The sequence below is a fragment of the Rutidosis leptorrhynchoides genome, chromosome 8 (assembly GCF_046630445.1).
Source record: "Rutidosis leptorrhynchoides isolate AG116_Rl617_1_P2 chromosome 8, CSIRO_AGI_Rlap_v1, whole genome shotgun sequence".
In the NCBI taxonomy this organism is placed as follows: Eukaryota; Viridiplantae; Streptophyta; class Magnoliopsida; order Asterales; family Asteraceae; genus Rutidosis; species Rutidosis leptorrhynchoides.
In genome coordinates, this window is record NC_092340.1 from 319603893 (window position 1) to 319621338 (window position 17446).

Here is a 17446-nt window from a genome sequence, read left to right on the forward strand (position 1 = left end):
GCAGATGATACATGTTATTATATTCAAACTATAGATTCACATGCAGAATTGTTAGAAGAATTTCCAGAATTACAAGGAACAGGAGAATGTTCTTTAGGAGAAGGAACTGAACCAATTGATGAAACTGAAATGTTAGCTACACTAATGGCTAATGGATATGAACCAACAACAGAAAAAATTCAAATGCTAAAAGAAGAAGACAGATATCGATATAAATCATCGATAGAAGAACCTCCGACATTAGAGTTAAAGCCACTTCCAAACCATTTGGAATACGCTTATTTACATGGTGAATCTGAATTACCTGTAATAATATCGTCTTCTCTTACTGAAAATGAAAAATCTCAACTCATTTCTGTGTTAAAAGCTCATAAACCAGCCATTGCATGGAAAATTCATGATATTAAAGGAATAAGTCCTTTGTATTGCACACATAAAATCCTTATGGAAGAAGGTCATAAAACGTATGTGCAACGCCAACGAAGACTAAATCCGAATATGCAAGATGTTGTTAAGAAAGAAATTATTAAACTGCTAGATGCAGGTTTAATTTATCCAATTTCTGATAGTCCATGGGTAAGCCCAGTTCAATGCGTGCCTAAGAAGGGTGGCATGACTGTCATTACAAATGAAAAAAATGAGCTTATTTCTACTAGGACTGTAACAGGATGGCGTGTTTGCATTGATTATAGAAAATTAAATGACGCCACCAGAAAAGATCACTTTCCCTTACCTTTTATTGATCAAATGTTGGAAAGATTAGCCGGAAACAGTTACTATTGTTTTCTGGATATTTTCAAATTCCAATAGCACCCGAAGACCAAGAAAAAACCACATTCACGTGCCCTTATGGTACTTTTGCTTACAAACGCATGCCATTTGGACTTTGCAACGCCCCTGCAACCTTTCAAAGGTGCATGATGGCGATTTTTCACGACATGATAGAAGAATGCATGGAAGTTTTCATGGATGACTTTTCAGTCTTCGGTGATACTTTTGAAACATGTCTAGCTAATCTTGAACGAATGCTGATTAGATGTGAACAATCAAATCTAGTTCTTAATTAGGAGAAATGCCATTTTATGGTTAAAGAATGCATCGTTCTTGGACATAAAATCTCAAAGGAAGGAATTGAAGTGGATAGAGCTAAAGTAGATGTAATTGCTAAACTTCCACATCCCACCAATGTTAGAGGAGTTAGGAGTTTTCTAGGGCATGCCGGTTTTTACTGACGTTTCATAAAAGATTTTTCTAAAATTGCCACTCCTAGAAAAGGATGCTCCATTCATCTTTTCAGATGAATGTATCAAATCTTTTAATATTCTTAAAGAGAAACTCACTAATGCGCCGATCATGATAACACCAAATTGGAATCTACCGTTTGAACTAATGTGCGATGCAAGTGATTTTGCAATGGGAGCCGTTTTAGGACAAAGGATTGAAAAACGATTTCAACCTATATATTATGCTAGTAAGACGTTACAAGGAGCACAAACGAATTACACAACTACTGAAAAAGAACTCCTTGCTATTGTCTTTGCTTTTGACAAATTTCGTTCATATCTCGTCCTAGCTAAAACGGTGGTCTATACCGACCATTCTGCTCTTAGATACCTATTTTCGAAACAAGATGCCAAACCAAGATTAATCCGTTGGATCTTACTCTTACAAGAATTCAATATTGAAATCCGAGATAAAAAAGGAGCAGAAAATCTCGCCGCTGATCATCTTTCTCGTCTTGAAAATCCTGAATTAGAAGTTCTAAATGAATCGGCCATACAAGACAACTTTCCTGATGAATATCTATTGAAGATAGATTATAATGAAATACCATGGTTTGCAGACTATGCAAACTACTTAGTATGTGGATTCCTTGAAAAAGGATTATCGTACCAAAAATGAAAGAAATTCTTTAGTGATATAAAACACTATTTCTGGGAAGATCCACATTTGTTTAAAAGTTGTCCCGATGGAATAATACGCCGATGTGTATTCGGAGATGAAGCTAGTAAAATCTTAAACCATTGTCACACAGGACCAACAGGAGGGCATTATGGGCCTCAACTAACAGCAAGAAAAGTTTATGATGCTGGATTCTATTGGCCTACAATTTACAAAGACGCACACCTTCTTTGCAAATCCTGTGATGCATGTCAAAGGGCCAGAAAAATAAGTCAACGTGATGAAATGCCACAAAATGTCATTCAAGTATGTGAAGTATTTGACATTTGGGGTAATGACTTTATGGGTCCATTTCCAAAATCTCATAATAATCTCTATATTCTCGTAGCCATTGATTATGTATCTAAATGGGCGAGAGCACAAGCTCTCCCAACTAACGATGCACGAGTTGTAGTCAACTTTTTAAAACGTCTTTTTACAAGGTTTGGAACACCGAAAGCTTTAATAAGTGATCGGAGAACTCATTTCTGTAATAATCAACTTGAGAAAGTTCTCAAAAGATATGAAGTAACTCATAAAATCTCCACTGCTTATCATCCACAAACAAGTGGACAAGTTGAAAATACCAACCGAGCTTTAAAACGTATTCTAGAGAAAACAATAGGATCAAATCCGAAGGAATGGTCCATTAAATTGGAGGATGCACTCTGGGCTTTTAGAACAGCCTACAAAACTCCAATTGGAACCACACCTTTCAAACTCATTTACGGAAAAGCATGTCATCTTCTAGTAGAAATTGAACACAAAGCATTTTGGGCTTTGAAGACATGTAATCTTGATTTACATGAAGCTGGATGACTACGGTTAAGTCAACTAAACGAATTAGAAGAATTAAGACATGAAGCATACGAAAATTCGTTAATCTATAAGGAAAGAACGAAGAAATGGCATGATAAAAGAATCAGAAGTTCAAAAGAATTTAAAGAAGGAGACAGAGTTCTTCTTTTCAATTCACGATTCAAGCTATTTCCTGGAAAATTGAAATCAAGATGGTCTGGACCATTCATAGTCAAAAGAGTTTTCCCATACGGAACGATAGAATTGATAAATTCAAATGGGATTGAATTTAAAGTTAATGGTCACAGAGTTAAACACTACATAGATAGTCCGATGGAAGTCGACAACGAAGTTAATCACAATTTCGATACCACAGCTAACTAAGTGTAGGGAGAATCAAGTCTTTAAAAGATAATATGTATTTCTGTTAGAGTAAGATTTTCTGTTTTCGTGTAGTTCTCGAAAATGGAACCCGAATGGTCTTTCCCTAGAAGACCCTAAAGAACTAGTCTTCTCCCCCCATTCTGAATTTTTATTTTTTTTAGGGTTTTACGAAATGAAGACTTCCTATGAACTAAACCATGGTCTAATGCTACTCGCTTTGATTACTAAACGTAATAATGACACACTACCGAGTGAACTGGTATCAGTAATCAGAGAAAAATTGAACGGAGTAAGAAAAGAATCCAGATGCAAAAATAATAAGTTACAATTTGGTAAAGGAAAATCAAAATTCGGAGCGAAAAGAAGAGCACGACACCTTGAAAAATGTCACAAATGCGGAAAATGGTCACACGAAGGTAAATGTTCAAATAATCAAACCTATTCAAATACCAAATTTGTTACTTTATGCAGAGACGGACCGTTCATGTTTAGAAGAAAAAACATTAAATGCTCGAGGTTACGCCTATGTAGCCATGGAGAACCAATTAGTTCAACTATCTTATGAGGGGCTAGAGCATATCACTAAGAAATATATTTCACAGGTAAGTTTGTACAGTTTTCATTTTTATTTTTATTTTTATTTTTAACCTTTTGATAATAAACGCTAATTTGTTCGCTATAAAGTATTAAATTGGTATTCAATAAAATTAGGTCTTGCGACCGAAATTATTGATATCATACAAAAATTTATTACATCACTGCGAAATTTAACGTTTATTCTTAAGGTATAAATATCTTTAATCAATCAACCCAAAATATTTTAAAAATTTGTCATGAGTTAAATTAGGTCATGGAACCGAAATTACTTTACCGAAAAGAGGGGCGTATATTTTTGATAATATTTGATTGATTAAAGTGGGATAAAAGCCAAAAAGATTTTTAATTTTATTTTTACCATGTTTTTAAAATTAATATATAAATCTTAAATTGATATTGTAAACTTTTTAAATCAATATATTTAAAATTGTAAATATTTGAAAAATTAATATTTTTAATATAAGTTTGTATGTATAAAAACAAAATTAAATTTAAGTTTGGTATGAATTTTTAATATTAATTTTGAATTTTATGCATTTTAAATTTAAGTTGTGTGAATTTAAAAAACAAAAATTTACTTTATCTCATTAAGTTAAAAATACGATTTTTAAAATTCGTCGTAAGTTGAAGACTAGGTCGTTGAGCCGAAATTGCTTTACCCGAGGGCGGGACGAGAAATTTTATTATCATTATTTTTAATCTTATTGACTTAAAATATGCCAAAAAAATTAAAAAAACTCAAAAATCTTTGCTTTTAAAACAACGCTTCAAAAAGACAAATTTTAAAATTTTGTCGAGGGACGGACTAGGAAAACGTTCTGAAACGACCTCGTCCTAAATAACAAGGGAAACAAAATTTTAAAATTAATTTATTAATTTGTTTTATAAGTTAAAGATTTCTAAAAAAAATCCAATATGTTGGGAAACTTTGGTAAAATTTAATCATTTTTCTACGCTAATCACCCTCAATAATTTAAATTATTACTGATTTCTTGCAAATGAGGGCATTGCAAGATCTTAAGTGTGGGAAGGGGTTAAATTCTTTCAAATTTTAAAAAATTTTTGACTTAAACACTTGGTTACCATTAAAAATACTAGTAACGCAGTAGTTATATTAGAATCTAGTACTCTCTGATAATAAAGAACAGCCCTAGTCTTATATACTGACTACCCAATTCTAGTAAAATTTTCAATTAAATGAACTCAAAATCATGTTTATACATATTTATAAATGATAAAACTAGGTGTTAACACCGAAATTATTGTTACCTTGGAAAGGACATAAATTGAGAAACACTAAAATGTTAAAATTCATTTAAAATGGAATAGAGGACAATAAAAAGGAAAATAAAAGCCAAGTGTGGGAAAATTTTTACCAAGTTATTCAAAACATATATCACATATTTTTGTACAAATAACTGAAAATACTTTTGCTTTGGACTAAACTAAAAAGTTTTACCCGATTTACTGTAAGAAAGATGGATCTACACGATGAATCAATTCCATCATTAAAAGGAAGTAAAGTCTTCCGAAAAAGACACGCGCTTCTTGATTTAGGTCAGGAAGTTGTCGTCCAGACCAGCTGTAGGTTGACGAAAAATCTAGAAAAGTCATCACTAAAATCAGCAGGAAATCCACGGACCTCAGCATCAAACAGGGTCGTCAAGTGGTCAAATTTATCCTAACCATGAGAAGGATTTATCTCGTACAATGGGGGGCACCGTGCAAATTAGCTTGATAAGACTAATCAATCAGATCCCCAGAAAGGATAATCTCCTTAAAAGATCAAAAATCAGCTTTTAAGACTGATATTACTCAATCCTTGAGATTGACCTTAAAGATTGAGAATTCAAACTCATGGAATTCAATGATATCTAAACTCGAGCTTGAACGAGAAAATATTTTGATCAAAATTACAAACCGATTTATTTTCTGAAAACCCATTTTCAATGCGTTCATTACCTTTGAACGTAAAATCCTAGGAATTCACCTGGAATTCATTAGGTCACCTGAACCAATTCGGGTGTCAACCGTAAGAACGGTGGTTGCATAGCATGGTCAAAGACAGGACCTTGTGCCAGACCGAAAAATTATAAGGGTGAGCTTTACTATTGCTCCTACCAAGGATAGTAATTGCATCCGACATGTTATAGACCATAATTAAAAGCATGTCAGGGGACATTGCCTTAACAGTTGCTTGTTCAACGCTTTCCTTTACAACCGGACGGTAGTTTATCGAAAGGTAATATACGGAGCAAGTATACTGGACGTGTTGCTTTCCCAATACAAGGTTAGCAAGTAGGTGACACAAAACCGCAAGTTTTGAGCTAAAAATTTCAAATATGAAACCCACCAAACCCACAAAAAGAATTTGCAAACACCGGTGAAGGGTTATTCCGGAAAACTTATCTAGGGTAAAAGCTAGATTTAATTTTCAAAAGATCAAATGTTTTCATAAAGATCCAATTTCCTTAATGGATTTAAATTTTTATAGTCATGTGAGACTGTAAACCATAACGTTACTACCATTGTTTATACCACCGTATAGAAATCACTGATGTACAAAGTGTGAAGAATAAAGAAGTGATTCTAGTATTTCAAGACTATATTGCTTGAGGACAAGCAACGCTCAAGTGTGAAAATATTTGATAATGCTAAAAACGAACATATATTTCATAGCATTATCCCTCAAGAAAGACAAGCTTTTAGTTGAAGTTGTCCTATTTACAAGTAATATTCGTTTAAATAATAAAAGGTAAAGACAAAAGACAGATTCGACGAATTGAAGACGCAAACGACCAAAAAGCTCAAAAGTACAAAATACAATCAAAGTGTTTCCAATTATTGATAAGAAACGTCTCAAAATTACAAGAGTACAAGATTCAAAACGCAAAGTACAAGATATTAAATTGTACGCCAAATCCGGAACCGGGACATGAGTCAACTCTCAACGCTAGACGCAACGGACCGAAAGTTACAAATTAATTATGTATATAAATATAATATAATATATAATTAATTATATAAATTATATATTTATATTATATTTATATTAGTAAAATCCGTCGGCAAAGCTAAGATCCAAATTGGAGTGAGCTGGAAATTCAAACTCCGCGACTCGCGGAGTTTGAAGGGTAAATTCACCGCGACTCGCGGAGCACTCAAAACCAAATCTGCCTATAAAAGGAAACGCATTTTGATCGTTTTAAATATCATATATCAATCTCTCTATCTATATGTAAACGTATATATATATATATATATATATTTATATTTTAATTTTAATTTTAATTTTAAATCCTAATAATAAGGGTATGTTAGCGAATGTTGTAAGGGTGTAAGTCGAAATTCTGTCCGTGTAACGCTACGCTATTTTTAATCATTGTAAGTTATGTTCAACCTTTTTACATTAATGTCTCGTAGCTAAATTATTATTATGCTTATTTAAGACGAAGTAATCATGATGTTGGGCTAAAAATATTAAAATTGGGTAATTGGGCTTTGTACCATAATTGGGGTTTGGACAAAAGAACGACACTTGTGGAAATTAGACTATGGGCTATTAATGGGCTTTATATTTGTTTAACTAAATGATAGTTTGTTAATTTTAATATAAAGATTTACAATTGGATGTACATATAAATAACCATATACACTCGCTCGGACACGATGGGCGGGATATTTATATGTACGAATAATCGTTCATTTAACCGGACACGGGAATGGATTAATAGTCACTAGAATTATTAAAACAGGGGTGAAATTATGTACAAGGACACTTGGCGTAATTGAAAACAAAGTATTAAAACCTTGGGTTACACGCAGTCGATAACCTGGTGTAATTATTAAACAAAGTATTAAAACCTTGTTACAGTTTAAGTCCCCAATTAGTTGGAATATTTAACTTCGGGTATAAGGATAATTTGACGAGGATACTCGCACTTTATATTTATGACTGATGGACTGTTATGGACAAAAACCAGACGGACATATTGAATAATCCAGGACAAAGGACAATTAACCCATGGGCATAAAACTAAAATCAACACGTCAAACATCATGATTACGGAAGTTTAAATAAGCATAATTATTTTATTTCATAATTATTTTATTTCATATTTAATTTCCTTTATTTTATATTTAATTGCACTTCTAATTATCGCACTTTTATTTATTGTTATTGTATTTAATTGCACTTTTAATTATCGTACTTTTTAATTATCGTACTTTTTAATTATCGCAATTTTATTTTATCGCACTTTTATTTATCACAATTTCATTATCGTTATTTACTTTACGCTTTAAATTAAGTTATATTTATTTTTAATATTTTACATTAGGTTTTAACTGCGACTAAGTTTTAAAATCGACAAACCGGTCATTAAACGGTAAAAACCCCCTTTTTATAATAATAATAATATTACTTATATATATTTGTATTTTTATAAATTAAAACTAATATAGCGTTAAGCTTTATTTAAAGATTTTCCCTGTGGAACGAACCAGACTTACTAAAAACTACACTACTGTACGATTAGGTACACTGCCTATAAGTGTTGTAGCAAGGTTTAAGTATATCTATTCTATAAATAAATAAATATCTTGTGTAAAATTGTATCGTATTTAATAGTTTTTTCTAGTAAAATATAAGCTATTTCATATACACCTCTGCACACATTAGCGGACCGTCCACTGATGGCCGCCAAAAACTTATCCTTTCTCAGGATAGCTTTCATCTTTAGTTTCCATAACGAGAAGTTACTCCTGTTGAACTTTTTAATTTCAAATTTTGTAGACATTGCTATAATTACAATCTTCTTTTCGACAATACTATTTTTACGAGAAATAGTACCCGAGAATTTTTACCGAGTGAAAATAATCTTACTTATTTTTTGATGTGGATGATCCACTCCCGTGGCAACCACAGAGTATACGATAAGTAGATTAATACACAGTAGATATTAGACCTTAGCTCTTGATACCACTTGTTGAGAAAAGCGACACCGAATTATAGCAAACCGCTAATAATACTCGAAATAATGACAATAAAGGAACACCAGGATTTAACGTGGAAAACCCCAATAGGGTAAAAACCACGGGCAAGGAAAGAAATGTTTCACTAATAAGAAAAATAGGAATTACACTTCTCTCTAATTACAAGGATAAACACTAATCTTTATATCTCTTGTAATTAGGAGTTAACACTTTAACTCTCTTTTAGTACACAAGAACACTTGTGATTTTGGGATGCTAAAATGAGATATATGATACATCTATTTATAGCAAAATGGAGAATTTTTGGTGAGTATGAAAAGCAAGAGCCTCCGTGGCAATAGTTATGAACATAACATACATGTGGTATTTGACCATTAAATTCACCAACCAAGGCCACCATAATTGACAATCTCCCACTTGAAGATTCGATTAAAGCGTAATCAATCTTCACACGATAATCCTTCCTTGCCAATGATGTTGCTTACGTTTCTGCTAGGCCGCATGAGGAACGGCACCAAATAAACTTGTCACGATTGATTGACTTTGTTAGAAAATCAGCCACATTTTTATCAGTATAGATTTTCTGCACATCCACATTTCCTTCTTCCACTTTCTCACGAATGAAGTGATACTGAACTCGTATATGCTTTGTCTTTGAATGAAATGCCGGATTCTTTGCAAGATGCAAGGCACTCTGGTTGTCACAAAATAGAGTGATATTCTTTTATTTGTGCCCGAGTTCCTCCAACAACATTTTTAACCATACTACCTCTTTAGTAGCTTGAGTAGCTGCTACATATTCTGCCTCTGTTGTTGACGTCGCCACAACTGATTGCAGTTTTGAAACCCAGCTTACTATTCCACCACAAAGTGTGAAAACATATACAGTGGTAGATTTACTTTTATCGATATCACCTGCATAATCTGAATCAACATACCCTTTGACAATAAATTTCGGTTTCCCATAACATAATGCAACATCTAAGGTTCCCTTGATGTATTTAAGGATCATCTTTACCGCATTTCAATGCTCTTTACCAGGATTCCCCATGTACCGACTAACTACTCCCACTGCATGTGCAATGTCTGGTCTTGTACATATCATTGCGAACATTAAACTTTCCACTGCTGATGCATATGGTACGCGAGACATCTCCTTCCTCTCGTATTCACTGCTATGACACATAACAGAGGATAACTTGAGATTAGTAGGAAGTGGGATTGAGATTGGCTTACTATCTTGCATATTGAAACGCTCCAAGATTTTCCTCAAATAATTCTTTTGAGAAAGCCAAATCTTCCTATTATCTCTATCTCGGTGAATTTGCATCCTTAGAATCTTGTTTACGGCACCAAAGTCTTTCATTTCAAGCTCCCTAGCCAATTGAGCCTTTAACTTATTAATACGATCTTTGTTGGGGCCTGCAACCAACATGTCGTCTACATATAACAGCAAAATGACAAAATCATTGTCCCCAAACCTCTTGAAATATGCACAAGGGTCTGCATAAAGTCTGTTATATTCAAGGCTCATTATGAAAGAATCAAATCTATTGTACCACCATCTCGGCGCCTGTTTGAGACCATACAGAGATTTCTTTAACCTGCAAACCAAGTTCTTTTTTCCTTGTAGTTCAAAACCTTCTGGTTGAAGCATATAAATTTCTTCTTCAAGATTTCCATGAAGAAATGCAGTTTTCACATCTAGCTGCTCTAGATGCAAATCAAATGTAGCACACATCGCTATAACTACTCGAATTGTTGTAAGTAGAACCACAGGAGAAAATATTTCATTAAAGTCCGTACCTTCTTTCTGAGCATATCCTTTAACTACCAGTCTTGCACGATACCGCTCCACTTGATCATCGCCATTTCGCTTGATCTTATACACCCATTTATTTCCAATAGGTTTTCTACCTTTCGGTAATGGCACAAGTTCCCATGTTTTATTTTTATGAAGAGCTTCAATTTCTTCCTGCATAGCTGTCATCCACTGAGATGCATCTGAATGATTTAGTACCTCACGAAGAGTTGTTGGCTCTCCTTCATCTGTTAGAAGACAATATGCAACATTGCTTTCCATAATATAATCTGAGTGCCACCCTGGACGTTTCCTTTCCCGATTAGAAATACGAGTCGCTGGAGCTTCATCAACGACTACTTGATTTTCATCGTGCTCTGGTACTGCTTCAGAAGAATCTTTATGAAATTCATTACCCACCTGTATCGGTATAGTTTCTTTTAAAGTGCTAACATCTTCTAGATCTTTGTCTTCAGTAAAGACAACATCTCTGCTGATGACTACTTTGTGGGCAGTGGGGTCCCACAAGCTGATATGTGGAGGTCCTTTAAGCTTCATGGTTCGATTCGTGACATCTTCATACCATAAAAAAGGTTGAAGAATGGGCATAGGTTTGCTTTTGTCCGATTTGGTGAGGTAAAAGATGAGGGGAGATTAGAAAGAGCTCTTTCAAGCATCATGATAGATGGCCGGCAGTTAACTGTTTTCAAAGCTTATGAGCGAGAACCAAAGCGAATTATCACTGAACCCAGTAACGCACCTACTGAGAGGAATTGGAACAACACCCATCATCAAAGGTATCAAGGTTTGAATAGTTTTAGAGACAACAGAAACTTCCGAGAGGTATTGGGAAACAAAGGTCCAAAAGTGCAAGAAGAAGACCTAAGGGCAAAATTATCAAGAAAGAAAGAAAGAAGAAGAAGATCTTAGAGACAAATAAAAGAGTCAAAATTTGCACAAGGCTGCTGAAGTCAAAAAAGCTATCAAAGTTAATGATTCAAATCTTAACACCCATATGTTAGGAAAGCAATCATTGGAGAAGTCAAAGTTATAGATGTAACGACCCGGATTTTTCCGATCATTTTATACTTATGAGATTAATATTTACATAAATTAAACCTTACCAACATGATAAGCAACCCAAATTGTTGAGACTTATGTTTTTGAAAAGAGTTTTACACAACGTTTGACCGTCCAATTTGACCGATGATATCACGAACTATATAACACACGATAATTATACGATTATGTATATATACATATCTATACATATTTAACATGATTTAAGGATGGTTTAACGTCTCATTGTGTACTAACAACAATGAGTTATAGGTATATTTTGAGATCACTAACTTAAGTTTTCAAAACGATAACTATATGTAACATTCTTTGACATATATACTTAATCTATAATGTGTTGGTGATTTATGTCACCAATATGATTTAAGTGTAATGGGATTAATTTGTTAACCAAAATAATCTTGATAAATAGTGAACAAGTTTGGAAAAGTGTGGAGTGCACACTTGTTTGAACTTATCTTGATCATGACGGGGGTTCGGGGGCAGCGCCCCCGACAGCGCGGTCCAAGGGGTGGCAACCCCTGGCGGGGTCCAAGGGGCAGAGCCCCTGGCTGGGGTCGAGCTAGCATTGCTTTATTAAAAATGTCTTAAAATTTTATTTTGGCCCGGTTTGACCCAAAATAAAAGCCCAGTTTTGAGCCTCTTTTACAGTTATAAACCCGTCCATATTTGAATTCTCGTTCCGTTTCCTCAAAATTTCTACAAGTATATCTAGGGTATATGTAACCGTATCATACCCAGCTTCTATACGTATTTACTATTGGTATATACTAACAATAAACTCCAATGATCAGCCACTAGACATGATGCTACATGTGGGAACCAACCATTTAACCTCATGTATGACTTATATGCAAGAAAACAAACTAAATCTCCTATATATCCATCCCATAATCACATCATTTTGCACACACACACACACATACAATTTCATTTCCAATTTTCTTTCAAGTTAATTCACTCCCTAATCTCTCTTCATGTACCTACTCAAGAACGTATCAATATAGTCATCTGATTTCAAGGAGATTACTTCCAATCTTTCAATCCCACTCCACCACTCTTTTGATTCCAAGATTTTTTTTTATCTTTTCCAGTAGCTTTATCCAAGTAACCCGAGGTAGTAACCTTATTCATAATTTTATTCGATTCATATTTAAATAGCTATCTTATTTTGAGTTATAAATTATAACACAAAGAACATAGTTTGAATGATTTCAAACTTTTTCGCAAACTAAATAGATCCTTCTAACTTGACTTTTAAAATACTTCAAGACCTGTAATATATCATAATGATATGCTAACTTAACAAGATATAACTTGTTTTACAAAGAACACCTTAAAACAAAATCGTGTATCCGAAGCTAGTTTAGCTACGAAATTAATTAGAGTAAAACTAAACAAATCATATTTTTGCTAATTAATATGATATTTTATATATATTTACTTATAATTTGATTTTATATATTTCATGTCCACCCGTAAACAACACGATAAGATTAATCATAAGAGCTCATGATTGTACGCAACACGTCATTTGACAACACGGTACTTTATGTACGCAACACGTCATTTGACAACATGGTACCATGGGTCGAGATTAATTCTGATCAATACGAATACGATGGGGTCTTTATTTATTTTATTGAGCAACTAATTGTGGACCATTAACAACAGACTGCTAACTACGGACTAAAAAAATATTAAAAGTATTATAAGTATATATATATATATCTATATCTATATATATATATATATATATATATATATATATATATATATATATATATATATATATATATATATATATATATATATATATATATATATGTAACGATTACTTGAAAATAAAATATGTTGATATATTATATATATGGTTAGGTTCGTGATATCTATCGGAGACCAAGTCGTGTTAAATACCTTCAAGGCAAAAGTGAGTATATAGTCCCACTTTTAAACTCTAAATATTTCGGGATGAGAATACATGTGAAAGGACCCGTTCATATACATTATAAACGATTCACAATAGTTGATTACATCGCGAGGTATTTGACCTCTATATGATACGTTTTACAAACATTGCATTCGTTTTTAAAAGACAAACTTTCTTTACATCTAAAATTGACGGCATGCATACCATTTCATATTACATCCAACTATAATTGACTTAATATTAATCTTGATGAACTCAACGACTCGAATGCAACGTCTTTCAAAGTATGTCATGAATGACTCCAAATAATATCCTTAAAATGAGCTAATGCACAGCGGAAGATTTCTTTAATACCTGAGAATAAACATGCTTTAAAGTGTCAACCAAAAGGTTGGTGAGTTCATTAGTTTATCATAATCAATCATTTTCGTAATAGTAATAGACCACAAGATTTCTGTTTATAAATATATGTACACTCGCAAGTGTATAAAAGTATTCTATAAGTTGTAGGCACCCGGTAACAAGCCTTAACGCTCATGTTTTACCCTCTGAAGTACACCAGATCAGGTGTGTTTAATATAACCTCGAAGTACTAAAGCATCCCATAGTCAGGATGGGGTTTGTCAGGCCCAATAGATCTATCTTTAGGATTCGCGCCTACCGTACATAAACAAGTAGCTTAATGTTACCAAGCTAAGGGTATATTTCTGGTTTAAACCCACGTAGAATTAGTTTTAGTACTTGTGTCTATTTCGTAAAACATTTATAAAATAGCGCATGTATTCTCAGCCCAAAAATATATATTGCAAAGGCAATTAAAAAGGGAGCAAATGAAACTCACAATACTGTATTTCGTAGCAATTATGTATATGACGGCACTGAACTAGTGCAGGGTTTGTCTCGGATTCACGAACCTATATTAAGTATATATATTTATATGTTGGTCAATATCTGTCTAACAATTTAAGTCAAGTCGTAGTGTATCACAATCCTAATGCTCGAGACCGACATGCAAAAGTCAACAAAAGTCAACTTGACCCAAAATGACTTCCAAAATCTATACATGTTTATTATATAACTTATATATAGTCATTTTATATATTTAAATATATTTATCAGATCTTATTATACTAAATAATACAAGTCATTTATTAATAAATAAAAATTTATATTTAAATTCATATATGATAAAAATATACTTTTATGTATCTCAAGTAATAAAATTTATAAAATTCACTTAATATCATAAAAATATAGTGGTATGTATTATTAATGTAATTATATTATGTGTGATAAAAATATCTTTATACCATATTTATTTGATTAAATAATATTGATAATAATAATAATGATAAAAATAATAAAATGATAGTTTCAATAAAAATATTAATTTTTAGTAATAAATATTAAAATTAATAATAATTCATTTGACCATATCTTTTAATCCGTTCATTGAACCCACACGATTTCTAAATGAAAAGTTATTAATTTTTCTTTAGCTTTTCAATGACATGCATATCATATATCTTATCTCAGTAGCATATGTATCAAATTTGTGATTTATCATAAACTATTTAACGACAAAACTAAGCATACAAACATGCATAATCATATATACTCGAGCACTAGTCAGGGATACACTATTAATATATAAAAGATAAGATATGAATGCTCACGTATCAATATTGTGATTCAATATTGCAGGAAAGTACGTAGACGCAACGAAAATGATAAACGTTAGGTTGACCTCACGAGCAATACCCTCGAACAATACCCATAACCTCCATAGCTATAACCCATAATTTCCTTAGCTCTATCCCGTTTGAAAACTTATTTTGAAATCGTCTGAATATAACTCTGTCGTAGTATTTTATGTATACTAATAATATCTTGAAATAATACTAAGTAAATATATATATGTAATTCGATTGAGAGAGTTTAGAGAAATATATTTTCAAGTTTCTATGAAATAATGAAACCTATTGAATTCTATTTATAATAGATTTTTGAATTATTAAAGTGAATTATTAAAGTATGAATTATTAAAGTGAATTATTAAAGTATGAATTATTAAAGTGAATTATTAAAGTGTGAATTATTAAAGTGAATTATTAAAGTATGAATTATTATAGTGATAGACCACAAGATTTCTGTTTATAAATATATGTACACTCGCAAGTGTATAAAAGTATTCTATAAGTTGTAGGCACCCGGTAACAAGCCTTAACGCTCATGTTTTACCCTCTGAAGTACACCAGATCAGGTGTGTTTAATATAACCTCGAAGTACTAAAGCATCCCATAGTCAGGATGGGGTTTGTCAGGCCCAATAGATCTATCTTTAGGATTCGCGCCTACCGTACATAGACAAGTAGCTTAATGTTACCAAGCTAAGGGTATATTTCTGGTTTAAACCCACGTAGAATTAGTTTTAGTACTTGTGTCTATTTCTTAAAACATTTATAAAACAGCGCATGTATTCTCAGCCCAAAAATATATATTGCAAAAGCAATTAAAAAGGGAGCAAATGAAACTCACAATACTGTATTTCGTAGCAATTATGTATATGACGGCACTGAACAAGTGCAGGGTTTGTCTCGGATTCACGAACCTATATTAATTATATATATTTATATGTTGGTCAATATCTGTCTAACAATTTAGGTCAAGTCGTAGTGTATCACAATCCTAATGCTCGAGACCGACATGTAAAAGTCAACAAAAGTCAACTTGACCCAAAATGACTTCCAAAATCTATACATGTTTATTATATAACTTATATATAGTCATTTTATATATTTAAATTTATCAGATCTTATTATACTAAATAATACAAGTCATTTATTAATAAATAAAAATTTATATTTAAATTCATATATGATAAAAATATACTTTTATATATCTCAAGTAATAAAATTTATAAAATTCACTTAATATCATAAAAATATAGTGGTATGTATTATTAATGTAATTATATTACGTGTGGTAAAAATATCTTTATACGCATATTTATTTGATTAAATAATATTGATAATAATAATAATGATAAAAATAATAAAATGATAGTTTCAATAAAAATATTAATTTTTAGTAATAAATATTAAAATTAATAATAATTGATTTGACCATATCTTTTAATCCGTTCATTGAACCCACACGATTTCTAAATGAAAAGTTATTAATTTTTCTTTAGCTTTTCAACGACATGCATATCATATACCTTATCTCAGTAGCATATGTATCAAATTTGTGATTTATCATAAACTATTTAACGACGAAACTAAGCATACAAACATGCATAATCATATATACTCGAGCACTAGTCAGGGATACACTATTAATATATAAGAGATAAGATATGAATGCTCACGTATCAATATTGTGATTCAATATTGCAGGAAAGTACGTAGACGCAACGAAAATGATAAACGTTAGGTTGACCTCACGAGCAATACCCTCGAACAATACCCATAACCTCCATAGCTATAACTGATGTTTTGCGAGGTGTATATAAAATAGTTATTAATTTTAGCAGAAAACACTATTAAATACGATACAATTTTACACAAGATATTTATTTATTTATAGAATGGATATACTTAAACCTTGCTACAACACTTATAGGCAGTGTACCTAATCGTACAGTAGTGTAGTTTTTAGTAAGTCCGGTTCGTTCCACAGGGAAATCTTTAAACAAAGCTCAACGCTATATTAGTTTACTTTTATAAAAATACAAACATATATATAAGTAATATTATTATTATAAAGGGGGGTTTTTACCGTTTAATTACCGGTTTGTCGATTTTAAGACTTTAGTCGCAGTTAAAACCTAATGTAAAATATAAAATAAATACAAGACTTAAATTAAAGCGTAAAGTAAATAACGATAATGAAATTGCGAATAATAAAAGTGCGATAAAA